Genomic DNA, 16,464 nt, shown 5'->3' on the forward strand with positions numbered 1-16,464 from the left:
AGTTCTGCTTGAGCCCCGTTGCTGCAGTTACACTAGCAATGCCACATAAATATAGAAGTTGCCAGCTGCACTGACAAAAAAATGTAGCTTTCTCAATTTACAACGAAACTTGATAGGCATTTATCTCAGTGGCAAGGGCAGCAGAAGCAGCTCTTGCCGATTTGACCCTGGCATTGGCTTTCTTGAGCCAGTGCAACTGCCTGTAGCCTTACGTTGATCCAGAGGAGAGGTTAAAAATCATAGAATCATATAATTACTTGGGTTGGAAGGGACTTTAAAGATCATCTCATTCCAATCCCCCTGCCATGGGCAGGGACACCTTTCACTAGACTGGGTTACTCAGAGCCCCTTCCAACCTGGCCTTGAATCCTTCCAGGGACAGGGCATCCACCACCTCTGGGCAACCTCTTTCAGGGCCTCACCACCCTCAGAGTAAACAATTTCTTCCTAATATCTAATCTAAACCTACTCTCTTCCAGTGTGAAAATGAACCTTTTGTCAGACTATTTTTAACCATTTGAGCCTCCTGATCCAGCAAATTTCAAAGTCCCACAAGAAGCAGGCAGGTGTGAGAGAGGAGGTGGTTCTGGTCATGGAAAGGGTTTGCAGCACTGACTCTGAAGAACATTAGGGATAGGGTGTTTCCACCAGACCAGCTCCTAGTAGGTAAGCGAGTTATCAAATGCTTTTGGTGTTGGATATGCTGCCTTCTCATTCCTGGAAACTGTTGTTTTCTGGAGGTATGATTTCTTCAGTCCTGCTCACCAGGGGAGGCTCAGAAAGCTGAGCTCTGCCAGTTCTGCTGCTGCTGGCACTGGCAGAGCTCCCGTCCTCCAGGGGAGATGACAGCACCAGGGGCCTTTTCAAATGGGTGTTGCTATGGGCAACTGTATATAGGAGAACGTAGGCAGAGGCTGAGAAACCCAGGGGGATGGAGCAGAGTAGAAACAACAGCCCAGAAGGAACAGCTCTCAGAGCAGGTTGTAAGTGCTGATAAAACAGCACCTCAAACAGTCTTTAGCAATTGCAAAAAACCCACAGCCAGTGCACCAATGGTCTAAAAGTTATTGCTCCTGGAAGTATATGTGAGCTTTCATCCTTCCTAAAATGAGGGTGCTGAGGATGGGGAGCAGATGGAGGTGCACAGCAACAGCAAAACAGTCAGCTCTGCACCTTCCTCTGCTGTCTTCTCTCCTCTCCTGAAAGATACAGAGGAGCTAAAACCTGCAGAGGGAGACTTCACCATCATTTACATCAATTTACTACCTTCCTCACATCTAACAGGGCACAAATTTTCTAAATTTTGGATTTTGGAACCATCAGGGAAATTCACTTTTAGGTTCTTTCAGAGAAATTTAGTTTCTCTTGCAGAGTGTCTGACAGACATTTGTACAAGCCAGTTTAACCTGAGAGTTCAGCTGTCTAGGAAAAGAGCAGGTTACTCTTCTGTGCAATCCTCCATTGAAGAAAAATTTTCATTCTTTCCATTACCACAAAAAGTAGCAGAAACAGCTATTATTCATCTAAGTATAAAAGCTGACTTTTACTTCCAGATGTTTTGCAACTGTATTTAGGATGTACAATGGACAACTCCATGCATGCCACCATGCCTGAGCTTTGTAACCTTCCCATGACTATGGCAGTGAGCCAGAAAGCACTGTGAAAGCAAGATATCAGATATGTCAATGCCACTGCTGGAAACCTGTGACAGTGTTTTTCCTCTGTCTCCCCCAGCTTGCCTTTTCCTGATGTCCTGATCCTTCCTTTGGATCCTGGCACAGGGGAACTGGGAGTGCAATACTGCTGTTCCCATATCAAAGGCCACCTAGACAATCAAGTAATTGGTTTTTCTTATATTAATATTTCATCTAATTGCTGTTTCCTTTCTTTTCCCGGATCCAAGATAAAGCATTAGCTTGCTTGCCTGTTTTATTTTTCCTTAGGCACTTTGCTGACAGAAGTTCAGACAGTTCAGGAGGAGGGGGATGACCTAGGATGTTACACAAATAGTGTCCTTTGAGACACACTTGTTCAGATTAGACTCCATCCACCTCTGTTTTATACAATGGCAGTTTAGCTAAATCACGCTTTTTTCAAGTATGGCAACTTACTTTTTAACACAAACCCAAGTAAGACTAAAGTTGCCTGGGATCTTATTCAGCCAAACATTATTCATGTGCAGCTTTGAGTTTCATGCTTTATGGTATTTATTTCTAAGGCAAGATATTGACTGCAAAGATAAACAAGAACTTATTCTGAAATTTGCAAGGAGGTCTTCAATATCATATAATTTATTTTATTGTTCTATTTCCCAGAGGATAGAAGAAAGCCCTCTGAAGAAGTCATAGTGAAATAGTCACTGACAGTTTATATTTCACTGCCATTTTTTCAATAAAGGATAATTTTATCCAAGTCAAACTTCAATAAATTGAACTAAATCACATCAGGAACTGCCACATCTTCAGGTCTCCAAATATTCCCCATCATCATTAAACAGATACAGTAAAAGTCTCCTAGTAGCTCACAGAAAAACCTGAGACAGCTTCTAAGTCAGTGTGATTCTACCTGAAGACAACATTCAGCTCTCCTGCTCCTGTTTTTTCTCTTCTCACATTTGGTACAGGCATAATCTGCTAAAAATTAACAAACTCACATTCTTCAGATTTTAAAATTCTATTCCCTACTATTTATGTGCACGTAAATTAACTGGAATATTGCAAGGGAGAATTACAGCTTCATAGAACAGAACAGGACAAGATTTCACTTCAAAGCATATGCACAGCACATGCCCATCCACAGATAAAGTACTGTGTTTTAGCACATTGGGTAAAATGCAATACTGACACCAATAATTAAGATGTAATTGCTACAGTTTGCTGCTGTACAACAAGAGAACAGTTCCATCAATACAAGCTTGGTCTTGCCAATTTAAAGTAACAAGATGCAGTAAATTGCAACATTTACTCTTCATAGAAAGCGAAGTATCTCTTAATGGGTGATGGTCACTTTTGAGTTCTTTTCAGACACTAAAAATTCTCCTCTTCTGACAAAACTTTCTCCTGCTTTCCAGGACGAATCCGACTGAGTGTCAATGAGCAATATTGTACTGCTATGGAGAGATGCTTCGTTTTAGCTTGACAGCTAGAAATTACAGCCTTTCAATGGAATGTGCACAGATGGTGTGTGGCTTATGCCTTGCAAAAAGTGAAGTGAAGACAGGAAACATGAACTTCAACTCTTTTAGAAAGAAAAACAGTTGATGATGGCATGTGCAGATAAGAAGTGAGTGTGCAATGTGCGCAGTAATGCTGAGCCTCAAAGACACAGACTCCCTTGACCTTCTCACCAAAATGTGAATGACTGAAAATATTGTCACTGCTTTGAAAAACTTGTATATTTGCTTAGTTTATCCCATGGTGAGAAACTGCAGGCTTGAAGCCATGATAAATTGAAGTGCATGGATCTTTGCTTAGAGAAATGAGTAAACTGATGGATGGCCATGCAATCTCACTGATGATTCTTCAGTGCACTTTCAATTACAATGGATGGATCTGAAATTTTCTTTCAGTGACACAGAAGTCTGATGTTCTGTGCTCTTTATTTTTTTTAATCGTTTAAACCGATCCTAATATAGTTATAATTGCTTCTCTCAGAGGGAACTTTTTTCTCTGCAATACAAATCAAAACCAACGCAAGCATTTATTTTTCTTCTTCAATGTTAATTATACAGTCATAGACTACTGAAATTGACAAAAACAACAAGAAGAAAGCATTTCAGTAATTGCCATCTGTGGCCCTTCTGAGGGTTTTTTTAGTTACTTGGCAGTTAGTGAAAACAAGTGAGTTCTGCTTTTACATCTGGGCGGATTCCTGGGCAGCAACATACAATGCCATAATATTTTGGCTGCAAACACTACAGAAAAGTGATGATTTAAAAACATTTCTATTAAATAATTACCATGTCTGCTACAATAATGTGTTCATCAGCATATGAAGTGGTAATTAAAGGCCAGATTAAAACATCAGACTAGCTTTCTTTCTATTATTTAGACTTCTATTTTAGAAGCTGGAGACAAATACATTCCAAAGAGCACCTTCTCATGTATTTTGATGCCTAGAATACAAAAAAATATGGGAAGAGTCACTTTTCTCCCTGTGTATCACATGAAGTTCAGAAAACATGACAAACAAAAAAAGCAAAAACTGTTCATGTCTGAAAGGCAACACATTATGTAAAATAGGAGATTATGTTTAAAGTGACAAAACTGTTTAGATTAAGAAAGTAATATTGTTCACTTGGAATTATATCAACACTTTTGGTGTCAATACTCCTTGACCTGGGAAAATAATGAAATTTTCAGCAGAAAAAAAAACCCCTTCTTCATATATTCTGAATGAGTGAATGAATCTCTGTCAGCGCTGATGGACAAATTCTCCAACATAACTCCAACAGCTAAAATGAAAGAAAAACTGAAAATCTAAGCTGGTCAAATGATACAAACCCAACAGCTAGACTGGATGTATCTAAAATCCCTTTTCTGTTTCTCATGCAGTCACAAAAGCATCACAGCCCCCTCCTTTTTCATAAATTAGAATGACCTCTAGACTTTCCTTAGAAAACAAATCTCATGATATCCTATTATTTCCATGACTTTCCCCTAAAAATTTTATCTTCTCTCTCTACTCTTTGAATGTAGTTTGAAGCAAGAAAGACAAAGCAAAACTTGACCAAGGGAGAGAAACCTGGTCTCTTTAATATCCTTCAGGTGTCCTATTGAAGAAACAAAAGGACAAAGTGAAAAAAACCAAGCAATGAAGCAGGATATTAAAGAGAGTCTGTCAGAAAATGACTCAGTGCCCCCTCATTACTTACTCTCAAACCAGGTGAAGCACAGAATTTACAAAGTATTTCCTGTGTTGGGTAACTAAAAAACCAATTTCATAGGGTTAAGTCTACAAAATACCCTGCATTTGGAGTAAAATCTTGGCTTGGCTGAAATCAGTGGCAAAGAATTACTTTGAAAAGTGCAGAAGCTAATGAAATGATGATTCACAAGGCTTTAACACTGGTATTTGCTTGTACTTTTAATAACTCATAAACTCAAATATTATATTCCATTATGTATGTGATTAAACTGAGTCTCGCTGCAGATGTATTAGATAATTAAGCATTTTGGTGGATTTGGTGGATGTTTAAAGCTAAGACATAGGAGAAGCAAAGTCGACCAGCTAGAGGCAAAACTTTGACTCCCTTTTCTTTTAACAACTTACAGCACTAATTCTTTGACTAAGCAGATGTTCCAGGAGTATAAAATAGGTGTGTATTAGAAAAGCATATAAAAGTACTAAATGCAACAAAACCACACTGCAACTCATAGCACCTAACAGATTGCCCACTGGCATAAGGCATCTGCACGGCTGACCTCTAACTAACTTCCCATGGACAAGTTATTCTACATTTGACTGCATGTACACCTCCATAGCTAAAGCTGCAGTACACTGTTGCTGTGGTGGCAGAAAGGATGTACTGCAAAAGGCCACGAACAGCAATGGCCTCACATCTTCTGAGCCTTTCCCACATTTCCAGTCTCCCTAACAAGGCAGCATGTTAACCCTCCAGCCCAGCCCAAGTTTGTTGGCCAGTTTCAGTGGCTGCCCAATCCTTGTATGCTGCTCCCCATTTAGCACCACCTCATTACTTCTGCACTTCTGAAAGAGATAAAGGTGCTGACAGTCAGCTACTCTGCCTGCTACACAGTACAAGGCAATAGGCTCAGCATGGCAGCCCTGGGTCCCAAGCTGGAGAAGGTTGAAAATGGCATGAAATAGAGGCAAAAGCATGTTTTTAGAATTGCACTCACTTCACCACTCTTGTGTTACTGTTTGGTTTACTAGGGAATACAGATATGGCATTATGGTGTTTGCATGCCCAATATGGGATTTTCTATCTGTGAAAATAACCAGGTAACTAGCTGTTGTAAAAGAAAGGGCTGCTGCCAATTGCCTATAAGACAATATACCTAAATCAGTTAGAGAGCGGTTTAGTCCCCAAGCGTAAGTATTTATACAGCTTATAAAAAAAATTAACTCTATTTGTGTATACTCTCCTCAGCCATGCACGGATGTTCACAGAGGAAAATTTTACACTAGCCAAAGAGTTTGGTCTGTCCTATGTCACTTCTTTCTTATGCCTTTGTAACTCCATTACAAAAAATCTGTTTACACCAGGGAAACACAATGAGTCAGACACCAAGATAGAAAATTCAGTGACATATAAATATGTTGTCAACAGCAGATGCAAAAATTTACACAAATGACTCAGTATCTAGAAAACAAAATAAATATTATCTCATAAGGCTGAAAAAAATTGGGGGAAAGCATCAAAACCTCCAAATCATTTCAATAGCCTAGTAGAGTAATAAGCTACACAATGTTTCAGCTGCATTACTTTTATATTACGCAGAAAAAATATGAAAATATTTAATATTCTGAAAGCTACATGTTGGGCATAGCTTTTCTGCTAAAATAAAGTTACATGGTATTCCTGAATTTCAAGTAGGATTCTTATTATATCAAGATTTCTAACTCACTGAAGTTATTAAATTGGCTAAAATATATCATGCAGTAAGATCTGCATAATTTCTAACAAAATATCCCTCATTGACTCATAACATCATCAAAAATCTTTTCCTGTGCAAGAAGAACATGTTACTGGAAGAGATGTTACATAGGTGTCTCTTCTGCTTATGACTGATCATGTCAGTTCCCTCAGCATTTGCAATTGTAGTCCATCTCATGCTCAGCTTGGCATAATTAAAAACTTGGAAGAAAATAATGAGAAAACATTCACAAAAATTTTAATTGACCTAAACATAACAGATAATCCTTAAACAGTAAAACACTTAACAGTAAGCATTTTCCAGACCTCTGCTGATTCAAAATCACAATCCGATAGCTAATGACGAATAAAATTTCCAACTTTTTTCCTGATATTTATCTTATACTTTTTCTTGCTTAATATTAGTCCGTTACTATTAATCATGCTTTTTTCATGCTAAGTAAATCCACTCCTCCCATACATTTTCAAACACCTGTAGATTGTCACCAGTTTATCCTGTATTATCAAATATTCACAGGCTGTTACATAGCTCTTACCATTGCTCTTACCATGCAATTAATATTTCCCTTTTTTAAATCACCTGTCATCTATTTGCACCTCAGGCTGCTGGAAATCAGTGTAGCTCTCCCTTAAGCTCCCTCCATTTGGTAACAATTTTGTTTACAAAAAAATAGCCCAAAAAAATCTTTTGTGTTTACCCAAACAAAGTCATGATAAAGCACTACAGGGCCCCAAAAGACTCCTCCACTTTGGCCAGGTGTGTGAGGGACTGGTTGAGGTGGGACCTGCCCCAGGCTCATTGCCCACCCTCTGGCACCATCTGTCTCTCCTCTGCCTGGCAGTGGACAGGGACAGTGTCAGATGACCTGTTTGCACCACTGCCAAACCCTGTGCAGCCCTTTGATATCTGAACGAGTTTCTAGGAAGCTTCAAGAGGCATTGAGCCAAGGGTTTTCTAGAGAGGCTCTGTGCTAGAGAGGCTGTAAAAGAGCTGGCACTACCCTGCTACCTAAATGAGGGAAGCAGAGCTCCCGACTGCAGACATCTGCAGAACAAGAAGAAGGACATCTTTCCTCTAGTTCCTTGTTCTCTCCACAAAACTCAGTGAACACACTAAGCAATAACTGAGTTTTCTGGTTTGTAGAAGTACTGTGCATGAAAAAACTGTATTTTCCTTGCTACTAATGCATTCATCATGAGAACATGCCATTAGTGCTTTTAGTGCCTGTGACTCAGAGAGGGAAGGGAATTGTTGGGTTCTATTTTAAAGAAAATACTTTCTTAGCAAAGTGTGGGTTTATTTTAAAAGTCTGTAAAAGTCACTTTGATTCCTCAGAGTTCTTTCAAAATTACTGGAACGTGTGATGTATTCATACATGAAGATATTTGTTAGGAAACTCATGCTGTCTGCAGCCTGATACTGTTATTTGCTCTAAAACTCATTTCTACTGATGTTCGTGTTCTGAACAATGAACTATTAGAGTTAATTCAGGGCAGCTCTAATGAGAATTTAGGAGAAAAGTCTGTACATAGGTCCCTGTTAAAGCTCGTGGTGATTCTCCAAAATCCAAACAGAGGTTCAGTGGTAAACAGTTAACAGTAAATTTATCCCTCCAAGAAGCCTGTGCTGTAGATTAAATGGAATTTTTTCAGGGTTTTTTTCTGATGAAGACAGACGGAATTAAAACTTTATTTCTAAGCATCGATTTCAAACCACCATTTATATTTATGTGCTATGACCACTATCAAGGGTTACTTAGACTCTACTTTCTGATTTCATTATATATTCTAGCCACGGGCAAAATTAAAAGGCATACAAAGTGCTAAAACGGCAATAATACTAAGTATAGAGAGGCTGAGTTAATTTTATCACTAGCAGTTTTGCTGTTACTATGGCAAGTATGAAAGCATTCCTATTATTTAAGGCATGATTTTGCAGTGCTACAAGTCCTCATATCACAGATGCTTCAACTCTTTTTTCATTTATTAATTACTTCTACCATCCACCTTTGGCTTTTCCCTTGTGGAAAAACATTGCCAGCCCATGACCTCACACATCAGGTTGCAGCTTTCAAGAGCTTCAGCACAGCATTTGGATCTGATTCTGTCTAAAACTACATACATGAACTGGCTCTCCTGGTTATATCCTTGGCCAGGGACATCACAATTGGACCTTGAATTTTGCCAAGGGATTAGTTCAGTAAAGAAACTCCCAGAAGAAAGAGAAATCATCAGACTATGGGGAAAAAAAAAAAGGAAACTATATGGAAGACGCCACATAAATTATAATATAAAAAAACTATTTTAATCCATTAAATTAGTGTATGTATATCTCTTAACTAGCTAGTGATTTCTTCAGCAAACTGTGCCCAGCTGTTTCCTGACAATTTAAGTCAAACCCCATCCTTTGTCTTCCAGGGGAACAATATATTTTTCCCCTAATTTTCTGTTGCACTTCTAAACTTCTACCTCATAATTTTCAGTGGATAACTTCACACTCTTTTTGTATTTCTGTCATTTTTAGGTTCCAACTGAGTAAGCAGTTATTTCTGACAAAGCAAGCAGGAAAGCGATCACAAGAGGTAAGAGACAAACCTCCAAATGCTCCAATTTTTCTCCCTACCTGTTGTTCAAGGGCATACTATGAAACAAAATTCTTCATCCTTGCATGGGAAGATGTGTGATGACAACCTCATGAGGGTGAGCATTTTTCTCCAGATTGCTTTTTACCCTGGCAGAATATCACAAATTATTTCAATTTGGTTAAAGAGCTTCTTAGGGAAGTAGGGATGGTTACACCAACAGACCATTAATCCTACTGCCATCCATTAAGGCCAGGGACTCAAATCAACAGCATTTATGCATGTTGCAAAACATGAAGAATGTGTGTATGACACTGTGGTAAGATAGGAAAAGGCGGGGGGGGCAACCTAGACCTTAATAAACTATAGCTGTGCCCCTAATCAAGTGAGATAAATAACTTTGTAAGAGAATGAAGCAGAGAATGCAAATGTGTATGACTCATTAAAAAGGCACCTGCAAATAATTTGCTAACTAACTGTAATGTAATAAAAACCACCTGATATGCATGTGAAGAAAGGGTCTAAAAAGGTGTACCAGGAAATAGTAGGTGTTGGTGCCTGCCACTGTGGTGGGTGTCAGCCATGAGTCCACCATCAAATAGTGACCCTGATGTGATAAGTGTTGAGAGAGTGGCTGGCGGTGGAGGGAGAGCCTGAAGAAGTCCAGATTGTTTAAGAAAGAATAAAATAAAAGAAACATCCAACCCCAGGTGAGTGGCCGGGAACATAGAAATGGGGGCCTCAAATGTCAGCAGAAGAAAACTTTCTTTTGGTCATTCTGCTGTGAATTTTAAAAAATGTTATTTGTGCAAAGTGTGAAAGTTTTGGTGGAAAGCGAGGAGCAATACAGAAATCTTCTGTGTGTAAAAGAAGAGGAATTTAAGCTATAGTTCAGCAAATTGAACCTGGCATGATGCAGCAAATACAAATTGTGTGTCCAGAATACGAAGACTAAGGTAAAAGAATAAATCCAAAAAAGGTTGTAAAAAAAAATTGTAGAAGTTCACATTGACAAAGCTATGAAAGATGAAATTGTAGAAGTTCACATTGACAAAGCTATGAAAGATGAAATTGTAGAAGTTCACATTGACAAAGCTATGAAAGATGGTCAGACAGGTTTTTAGTCACCTTTTCTAATCTGGAGCCTGGTGATGTTATAATTGTGCTTGATCAAAAGAATCACAGTATCTTTCAAAGATGAGGGCATGACTTAATCACAAAACTGAGAATTTAACTCTTCAAAGCTTTATGTAGTTTCTAAAAGACAATTGAAACTCGAGGCAACAAAGTTCTTGTCTATCTGCCAGGCAAAGTAATGAAACATAGTAACCTAAAGTGTATCTACAATAGACAAATGCCTGTCTACAAATCTCCAAGGGAGTAAACCAGCCTGATTACACAAATTTTGGTTCTGTTTCCAGAGTACTACTAGCTTCCAAGGGAAAAACTGGTAGAAATAGATGTTGTTTGTAATTAAAAAACAAAAAGGGGGAAGTGTGGTAAGATAGGAAAAGGCTGGGGGCAACGTAGACCTTAATAAGCTACAGCTGTGTCCCTAAACAAGAGAGATAAATAACTTTGTAAGAGAATAAAGCAGAGGATGTGAATGTGTATGACTAATTAAAAAAGGCACCTGTGAATAATTTTCGAACTGTAATGTAATAAGAAACACCTGATATGCATGTGAAGAAAGGGTATAAAAAGGTGTACCAGGAAATAGTAGGAGCTGATGCCTGCCACTGTGGTGGGCGTCAGCCATGAGTCCACTGTCGTAACACCAATGTGCTCACCCCTCACAGATATATCATAAACTCTATATACACATATATATGTATACTATCTTACGTATCTCTTATATATTATTCCTTAAAATTATACAAGCATCTTACTCCTGCTACATTTCTGTAAGGCCAGAAGGCAAAAAATGCTTTTTCTCATGCTGAGAAGACACATTAGGCCAGGGCTTCTTCTATTTATGCATGGTTGCTGTGAAGGTGGGATGTGAAGATCCCACAGCATTTAAAAGGTGTGGGGAAGTCCTGCAGTCCTACCCATATGCCCACCTTCCTGTCAGCCAAGGCACTCATTGCTTTCACTCTGAGAACGGGATGCCCCAAATATCACTGTAGCATGAGATCAAATTTGGAAATACAGGAAGAGCTGCAGGAAAACATCACTTCAATGATAACTCAACACTAATTTTCAGCAGCTGGCAAATCATCCTTGACTTATATAAATGCAAACTGTAAGCAGCAACATCTTGGCTGCCACATCTGCTTAAGTGTGAGAATTAATTTTGGGGTCTAGCCTCCTGCACTGAGATAATCAAGTCCATATAGTCCAAAAGGGAAATTTAATTCTACTTTTCTACTGAAAATATCTTGTTAAGGGAGGCATCTTTGCAAGATGATGCTGTTTACAGTATCGTAAAGATCTCAATCAAGTCACACCTTTGAGCAATACCTGGCAAGTGTAGCTTGCTGATTTTGTGGTATTGTTTCCCATTTCAAAGCACTGAGCCAATCTTAAGATATTTCAGGACTAAATACAATACAAATAACCACAACTAACACAACTGGATGCATCAGCACGAAAACATTAAATTACCCATTCCTTAAATATATTTCTTTCCTTCCAGATACGTGTTTATTTTTTAAGAACAAAGCACCATTTCTCAAAGAATATATCAAGTAATACAGAGTTTGGAATAAAGAAAAAAATACATAATCCAAACTCACGTAGGTGAGAAACTGAGATATCATTTTTCTCCTTCCCTATTATAAACTGCCTACCAAGAAATAAAAGTGTTGCTGAGTTCTCAAATTCAGGACTTTCTAGGCTTAGGTAATTACCATCGGGCTCTAATCTAGGACAACAGACTTGTGGCTCAGAACACACTCAGTTCCCAGCAACAATCAGTGGCACTGCCTCTATAAGAGAGGCACTAGAATCACCATTAACAGCAAATTTCATATCCCATCACACTAAGCAAAAACATTACCACTGTAAAATGTGCAATTGCTATTTTTTTCCTAATGGCAGAGCAACTAACTTCACTGCAATACAGCTCCTGAAGACAGAAGTCTTAGGATGATTTGCATTTCAATATGGAAACAAGAACCTGAGAGCTGCAAACTCAGCTTCACACACTCATATTATTAGCACTGCATTAGCAGTGATCTTTTCCTAGCAACTGACAAAATTACAAGGACAGCAGACTTTCTTGTCTATGCCTGACATACTGTTCTTTCTAGCTGCTATTTTATGTTGGTTAGAAATTATGGTTCCATATTTTTAAAACTATGAACACCTGAGTGAATCAGTGAATTTTTCTCCATTCTTTACATTTCAAGGCTTATTTGTCCTGGATTTTCCCTACTGGGTACTGAAAGTTCTGATAATTTATGAGCCCCAGGTTTCTACTGGGGGATGGAAGAGTGAAAACCTCCCCCACATAATTTCCTTCAACTGACTCAAAAGCTGCTTTCTCCAGTAACTCTTTTCTTACAACTGCTAAGGAAGATCATTGTGCTCTTGATTTTCATTAAATGTGATCATGAGCAATGTGTAAGAGTCAAAGATGATTCACTGGATTTCATGGGGGAGAGAAACACAGCTGCTCCATTTTTACCCAGCAAGTTTTTTCACAGTCCCATAACAATAAGGAGAATTGGCATTTTTCAGCAGAAGAAACGATGGAGGCAACAATGTACTAGTGTCTAAATGATGAAAGTAAAGTTTCATCTCACTCATTTTCATAAAAGATTTCAATTTTGTCTTACCCATTTCCATTTCTAGCTCAGAAGTTGCTCAAGTTTTGATCCGAGTATGTGTGAATGTCCAGTCTATATCCTTCCTTCTTAGCCTTTATTTTCTAGTGTATTTAGACTATTATTCAGAGAGCAAAAGTACTTTTAGACAAAGATCATGGTTTCCCTGCCTAATTCTGTTATGAGAAGCCCTCTATAATTCTGTTCAACCTGTGTGTGTACATTTACCTACTACATGTGAATGCAAACCTATTCTTCTCATGCCTAGCTTGGTATTAGAACAAAGTAATAACACCCACAAATATGTTGTGAAGCTCAAAGCTTTCAAAAATCTAAAGAAAAAGTTAGCATAAGAAAATCCAGGAGTGATGGCATTAAAAAAAAAAGCATATCTGTAGTATTACTTGGGCTTTGCAATAAAATGAAGCTTATGTGCCCACTTGCCCCCATATTTCTGATTATTTGTCAGTCATACTCTGCTTCAGTAATTTTTGGAGTTGTTGATCAGTCTCTGTCAAATCTGAAAATGGGCTAGAAATCTTCAAGATAATTATGATCCTCCACATTTTCTGACAATATGAGTTTGGGTGACAGACAGAGATGCTAATTCATGTCATTCTAAAACAAGAGTAGTCTGATAAAACTTCTATATATTATGTTTGACAGAGACCAGCATATTCACATTGCCCAGCATATAGCAATGTAGTTTCATGAGACACAGCATGTGCTGACTTTTGGGAAATGAAGGGGATCAGAAAGTACTTAACAGTTTCCAAAGAGTGGGTTGGTGAAGGAATAAAAGGAATAAATTAAAGGAAACTGAGTTCAAGTAAAACTTAAACACAAAAAGAAATCTGATAGAATTGATACAATCTTAATCAAATTTCGGTAGATCCTCACAAACACCAGGCCATTTAGAATGTTAACACATTCACAGTCCAGCTGAAATGTAAGTTATAACCCTTGCTTTGTTTCTGAGAGTTATTACCATATGTGTGAGTGCACCAGGTACAGATAGAACCAAAATCACCCCTAAACTCAGCTCCTCTACATCGATGTGATAGTCATCACTGGTCTCCCTATGACTTTGATCAAGTACATACATTTTGATGTTCAGTACAGGGATATTACTCTGGCATTTTGATTGCCTAACAAACACAGAAGTAAGCTACAAGATATATATCTGGTTTCTAGGTGAAAACATCCTATCTGAAAACAGGAAAATCCCATGTCAAATACTAATAAATCTGAGGGAAAATTTCCAGGTTTGGTTCATTTTTATGTATTATTCAACTTTTTTGTGGAGGTGTGTAAATGAATACAGGTCTTCTACGCGGTATGTGTCAAATACACATTCACACAGAGGTGTCACAACAGCCTGGGCATCCTTCTCTGTAACTTCAGCAAGGAAGCCACCTGTAAGATTAGAAATTTTCATTTCTAAGTGCTGATGCACTGAAAAATGTAGTTTCTGCCCAAAACGAAGCCAATATCTCAGCCTTGCACCTGCAGATTAGCACAGTCTGCAGGCACGATGGCCCTGGCACTCTGACTCCCAGTGACACATCTGGACAACCCTTGGCAATGTGGCACCTTGTGCTGAGACCTCGTGGCATAGTGACAGAAAGGCTCCCAGTTTAGGGTTCACACTTCAGGCACAGAGTTTTACTAATGACCATGAAATTGTTATTGCCATGGTTCATTATGTTATGTCAAAGGGGACAATGACTGTTTTTCCAACAAAATTCTCTTAATTTAATGAAACTAAACTGGTTTCAATTGCAATCCAGAAAGGTTCAAAGGAGATAATAATCTCTAAAATGCTGCAGGGTTATTGTTTTTATTGTTAATTTGTGCATGTTTTGACAGTAATCACTGAACCCTGTGATGGTCCCAGAGGTTCCCACGGTGCTGCTATGAGAAGTTTTGGCAGATTCTGCAGTCCTCAGATCAACACTAGGAGGATTTACTCAAGAGCACATACTGGGTTTGTTCCTTTACTCTTAAAGCCTATATATTTTTGTCACTATGCTTTGAAAATTTTGAATGTAAAATTAAATGGACACTAAAGACTTGAAATCTGATAAATCTAAAAAATAGCTACTTTTTTGTCCTGAGATGGAGGTTTTACAGAACACTTCACTTCCTCTTCTGTTTCACCTTGCTGTAAGAAATGGCCCTATGAAGAAAAAAAGCTATACTTCATTATCCTGTGAAGAAATTATTGGGGAAAAAAAGGCAAAAGAGAAATTTTAACTACATTTATTATATGTTTTGTGTGCAGATGCAGAAGGAAAAATTAAAACTTATTTCTGCAGGCCTGTTTATATGTTTTACTTGCCCCAAGTAAGAAAGCAAGTAGTTCTGTTACTTCAGGATCATTACTAAGGATGCATAAGATTAAGCATTTGCATAAACTTTGACTGTATTTCAGACTGTATTTCATTGTTCTTTTGCAAATTACCCAAAGCACCTAAATATCAGTTGCTATGAATACAACACAGCAATTCAGCCAGACCACCCAAATCTTGCGTTCTAGGAATCGTGTAGAGAGATGTCCAAAGTCTCTTTGTATCCTTTACTACGCATTGGCAATTAAGAATTTTGTTCAAAATCATGCGTGGTGTTGCCGGATTTTATTGTACACAGTGGGCAAGGACTGAAAGAACCAAACAGCTGGGAAGTCAGAAGCTTCAACTCGAAGTCCTGCTTGGCCACAGGGAGGCTTCAAGCATTGCTTTCATTCCTCAAAGCAGTACCTAAACCAACCAACTTTAACACAAAGCTGGGACTGAGCCTTTTCTGTTGCTTCGTAGGGAACCTGTGCCATGGAGCATGGACATAGAGCTACCAGGGAAGATAATGATTGTGTTGCCTCCTCTTTCATTTTACTAGTATAGCAAAGTTCTGACACTGACTGTCACCACTTACAAATCCTGTTAAGGGGTCATCTTTCATCCCTGCCCTAAGAAAATGAGGTTCTCACATGAACCTCCTTCTGGAACAAACAGTCCTGTCAGCCCCCTAGCTTATCTCACAAGACAGCTGGCTCAGGTAAAAGCCAGAGGGAGCTTCTCCAGACCTCTGTCCTAGAAAAGCACTCTTCAGAGAAGCCAAGATCCAGCTCAACACAGCCTGACCCTCAGTCATGCCTGTGTTGTCATCAGGGGCAAGGTAATGATCAGGAAAAAAAGAATAAGTAAACAATGAAGAGGACAAAAGGAAGATCGGGTGCAAAGTCTGTGGTTGTTGAAACCAATTTCATATAAAGTGCAAAAACTGTTCATAGCAGTGTCTGGTGAACTTCAACTGACTTCAGACCCCACAGCTTTACTGAGTCCTGAAACAAAGAACAAGACCCAGGAAGGCTCTGAGAGATCTCCTTCTCTGAACAAACTAGTAGGCAACATGACATTCTCCATTTTAGAAAAAAACTTCTGAAATTAAAAACCCTGCTGATATTGCTGCTATTTAACATGAAACTGAATTCATT

General features: G+C 38.6%; 1 protein-coding gene, 1 long non-coding RNA gene and 1 pseudogene across 3 annotated transcripts in view; 2 read left to right on the forward strand and 1 right to left on the reverse strand.

Moving 5' to 3' along the window:
- Window positions 1-16,464, reverse strand: part of KCNK13 (potassium two pore domain channel subfamily K member 13) — a 52,376-nt gene that overhangs the window by 18,266 nt on the left and 17,646 nt on the right. The window lies entirely within an intron of this gene.
- On the forward strand, window positions 929-16,418 carry LOC146436059 (uncharacterized). The gene is made up of 5 exons (XR_014852877.1): window positions 929-1,085; window positions 1,735-1,837; window positions 3,071-3,282; window positions 9,144-9,201; window positions 14,841-16,418. It is a non-coding gene; the product is annotated as an uncharacterized LOC146436059 (long non-coding RNA).
- LOC146436060 (dnaJ homolog subfamily A member 4 pseudogene) lies at window positions 9,998-10,737 on the forward strand (annotated as a pseudogene).

Source organism: Lichenostomus cassidix, chromosome 5 (assembly GCF_008360975.1).
Source record: "Lichenostomus cassidix isolate B80296 chromosome 5, HeHo_3.0, whole genome shotgun sequence".
Taxonomy (NCBI): Eukaryota; Metazoa; Chordata; class Aves; order Passeriformes; family Meliphagidae; genus Lichenostomus; species Lichenostomus cassidix.